Source organism: Dipteris shenzhenensis, chromosome 6 (genome assembly GCF_047967505.1).
Source record: "Dipteris shenzhenensis isolate YYH24624 ecotype China chromosome 6, Dip_SZ_1.0, whole genome shotgun sequence".
NCBI lineage: Eukaryota > Viridiplantae > Streptophyta > Polypodiopsida > Gleicheniales > Dipteridaceae > Dipteris > Dipteris shenzhenensis.
The window spans coordinates 8,504,668-8,509,580 of record NC_141601.1 but is presented as its reverse complement, the minus strand read 5'-3'; positions in this window follow the sequence as shown (position 1 = coordinate 8,509,580).

Sequence of the window (4,913 nt, the reverse complement as noted above, 5' to 3'; positions counted from 1 at the left end):
CCACTTTGCAATATTTGCTAATCCTCTACATTGGAAACACCTCCTAGTCCAATGCAACGTACCCAATACATAAAATAAATCTAAACAACATTCATTTGATGCATTTGACGCTTCAACATGTAGTCTAGTTGTAGACTAGCACTGCTATAAAGGAGATTCAACTCCACCAAGCCAAGTAAGCCATTGCCATTTACCCGATTAGTTCCCAATGGCGTCAGTCCCTTTGGATCTATCATCAATGTACACACTTGCACATCTGACACCAGTTCAATACTCTCGGCATTTGGCAGTTCATCACACAGTGTGACACTTGGCTGAGTTCTCCTCCTTGGATTCATGATTGTTGCATTCTTCTTGCACGCACACATGCCACCCATGAATTCATTGACTATTTTTTGGCATTGGTTCCTGCACATACACATTAGCCTTGTACAACCTCTTGGCTACTCCCGACACACAATTGTCATGTTTATTTTACAGGTTTGATCCTACATGACTTGGTTTTGACCATTTAGTGTAACCCCCAATGACAGCTCAAGCGTAAGCCCCCAGTGGCAACTTTCACACAGTGTTCTCCTAGGTAAACACTCTCACAAGTACATAGGTAAGCCTCTTGTATAGAGCACAAGACCCGCCTCTAGCATGGAGTTATCCACATTACACAATTGATGATACACTAGTCATGACTTCGGATGAGATCTGTGAGTGGAAAGAGAACCTTCTTTGACCATTCATTGCTACAGGATATGTTCGGGTTTATGATACTGACTCGAGCCTCATTGGTCTCAAGAGATTGGATGCAGATGCTTTGGATGTTAGCATGGATCAGCCTACAGTTTATGATCATGCGAATGTCTCGGTAAGCCCTTAGCATGAGGCACATTTGATAGTAAGCCCTAAGCACGAGGCAGTCCCATTGACATCAATGCAGACTGATTCTTTTGATGCACAGCCATCATCTTCATCCATGGATCTGACTCCATTCATTGTCACACCAGATGACGCAGATACATAGTAGTTCAGTTATGGTCATGCAGTTATTCAACAGGTAAATCCTCAGTACGAGGCACTCACATCTCCAGCCACATGAAGAGATATATGCCACTATGCATTCAGCTCTTCAGGTGATTTCATTACAGCATCCATCTCACTAATGCTTTCACCTCTGATCTGGAGCATATCACATCTTTGGGCATAGTTTCCACGAGCTGTTCAGATCGGCACATCAATCTTTAGGGCATTCCAGCATCGGCTCAATCATGCCACATTGCACCACACTTGGATCGAGTGATGACGACCTCTTTTGATCAGCAGATCATTCCTCAACATGAGGATATTTATGCATCAGTGCAATTCTACCCCAATGCAATGGACATCATCAGGTTCAACCATAGCGCAACCTAGGGAGACTCATTGTTTCAACATGCACTTATGGCTATTGTATACAGTCCTTACTTCATCCACAACTTTATATTGGTCCCTAGATCAGCATTCGGCACCACATATGCCTCGGAGATATCTTGTGTTTTCTCAATGATACTTTAGGCTTCTAAGTCTTTATACTATCAACTCCTTTTTGACGAGCCTATGATAGATGCTACATCCCATGCCGATGGATGTTTAGCTATGCACATAGTAGACAATCTTCAGCCATGATAGTTGAGCATACAGGTTTGACAGGTTGCCATACCTTGTCAATTTTATGGGCCTCTTCATCAACAGAGCAATTGTCACACTTGCACCTTCGGCCCCTGGATCACTCTATCCACACTGACTATGCAGTCTTCTTTGACCCCGCATCATTCAACAGAGATTATAGTTCTACTGCAGCATATCTTTGACATTGTTGCCAGTCCTTTTGGGTTGATGACACTCTTGTCTATCACAACCTACCGAATCACATCGGCTAGCTTCACATCTGGATGCCTCTTCTACAGAGTTGTTGCACCATCCATGGTGACTTTATGATGTATTCGACATGTAACCATACACAATGTTATTCACACAGTCATCTTTTAATCTACCAATCTTTGATCCAGGCAGGCATCTTACTCTTTAGATTTCCTTCCTCTTCCCTTCGGCTTATCTTCTGGGCTTTATTCCCAAAGGCAAAGAATGACCCACAACTTAACAGGGGGAAATGCACATTTATGTACATGATCATAAGTTGTACTCATTGTACATGCTTTCGCTATGTAGTCACTATGCTCACACGCACATACTACTCTGATTCCTTCCACTTTTTCTTTTCAGTTTTGGATGTTGTCATATGCACCAAAGTAAACACAAAAAGATATTGTACACACATCCTCTACTTACCCAATGCAATTTAAGAGGGGGTGTTGAGGATGGTGTAAATTGCACCATATCTCTAGGGCATTAGAGGCAAACCCTAACCCTAACTCTAACCCTGAACCTAAGGGGTTCACATGTATATATTCATGTTCATGTTCAATACAATTAAGTGTAGAGTAGCTATATTGTGCTCTCTCTCTCTCTCTCTCTCTCTCTCTCTCTCTGTCTCTCTCCCCCCATTTCATCTGGAAACATTTTAGATTAGTGAAGGGTAGAATAGGATCAGTTAAAACAAAATAGTGAGAAGAAAAAAGCATTGTAAGCCTCACAATTTATGTTGATAGAGAGATAACCCTATAGGCAAGGCACACATGGGGTGGTTAGATGATGGGTGATACCCCATGAGTGACATGTGGTACTACCCAATGTTGCAAAGGACTCACCAGTGGCTATTTTTGGCACCAAATTGATGTCGAGAAAGGTTCTCCAAGGTATAAAGTTGGAGTTTATATTGACGAATGCTATAACTTTTTTTAAAGAAAGATCTCTGTCCCAAAAGAACATCAAATCTTTAAAAGAAACCTTGAAAACTTCATTGCAAATTAATTGTCTCCCATGATTTCATTAAGTTGATCAATGTGTTGTTAAAGCAAACTCAATGAAGCTCCAAGGTACGTAGGACTTGCGATTGACTCTTTGGAAACGTCACAAGTTTTACATACACAAATAATAAACCAATCTCAAAAGAAAACATGAATAGAGGCTCCTTGCCCCAACAATGCAATTGTGACCAAAAGATGACATGCATAAAAGTTGCTTGTGATATATAAACATAATATAGATAGATAAAAATTGACAAATAATCTTTGGGTTGAGAGTAAAATGAGACTTGTTGAAAACAAAGGGAGCCTATTTAGAAAGAAAGATAGCCATACTCAAGCAAGTCTTTCTTGATCATCATCAAGAATGCATGAATAATTAACACATAATACAAGAAAAATTTGGAAGAGAGTACTTTAGCTTGAAACTACAATGAGATGTGTTAAAAGTGAAAAAGGTCATTGTCCTCATTTCCATATGGAAAATGGAGACACAAAGTCGTTACTTCAATGACTCCTCCTCTACCATAACTAGCCATCAAGGAGCCTTGTAAGGAGTGCTAATCACTCTCTAAAAACCCAAAAAACACGTTCAAGCAAGCATATACTTTAAATACCCCTAAATTTAGAATTCACATTTTTTTGGGTATGATTGTTTACCCCTCTTCCATACATATGCAAGTTATAATGTGGAATTTTAAGAAGCCCTATCCATATATGTACATACTATAATTATATTGGGTACGTATCTAGGTCCCTCAATTAAAAAGTCCCCTTCCCTGTAACCAACCTATTATCTTGCATTTTGTATAGAGTGACCACCCTGGGGCACTAGGACTTAATACTTGATAGCTTCACTAATCGACTACCTAAAAACTAAGCAGTTGAACAAATAAGAGTTATAATGAGCCAACCTAAGATTCTAGCAGAGAAGTGGAGCTTCCATTGGGAGCAAGTTACAAAGAATCCTAACATGGAATAAGGGCAACAAAAGACTTTGAAAAGCATAGAGAACTAGAAATTTAACGAGCAAGAAAGCAAGAAATAGGATGGCAACAAAATATAGATCACTTGGTTGTTTTATTTAGAGATTATGCCCTCATTCGGCTCAGCTTAACGTTTTAGCTAAGCAATCTTGAATACGTGCAACTAGGAGAGAGAGATCGAGGGGTTCAACTTCCAACAAATAATGGCAACTCTGTAAGAACATCAATTGCAAAAAGGCCAATATATCGAGCAACAAAGCATAGAAATATAATTGCATAAAAGTATACAGCACTTGACATTTTTATTCAGAGCTTATGCTCTAATTTTTCTCAACTTAAACTTTCACCGAAACAACCAAAAAGTTAGGTAGAAATTTCTCAAAGTAGGTTAGAAATCTCCAAAACATATGCTAGGCAGGGTTTACAAATGTCTAGACAAGGGGAGGGCGAAAGCCTGTTTAGATTTGTTGGCATAAATTAATTGGTGGAATTTCATGTATGTTGTATTTGTTTTCATTCGACCTGGGTAGTTGCTTGAGGTGGGTTCGGTAGAAGTTGGTGCGATGTTTGGTCTACATCAATGCTCGAACACCATTTTCTCCTAGAATGTTTGATGAATCTTGACATAGTAATTGGGTTTCACACGTGTCCATGGATGGGCGAAGCCCCCAAATATGATGTTTTGAAGAAAAAATGAGTGGTGTGTTCATTTGATGCTTTCACAAGAGGCGGACGCCATTTCAAAATATTGAAATGCGGATCATTATTACACCAAAGAGAGCTGGGTTTATTGTTGGGAGAAAAGTGAGAGTCGAGCACGGTTAAGCGTTGGCAAGTGGTTGAACAGCTGAGGATGCTGTCTGGGGAGGCACAATGAGGGAGACCAAGTTTTGGTTAGGATGCCGAGTGGGTGGGAAAGCCCAAATCATTCCCCATGGGTGTGAAAAGCCCCTAAGAGCTACACCATATGGGCTAATCGACTCTTCTTTGAAATTTACAAGAGTCGTGGAGTACGTTCAAATTGGCACCATGA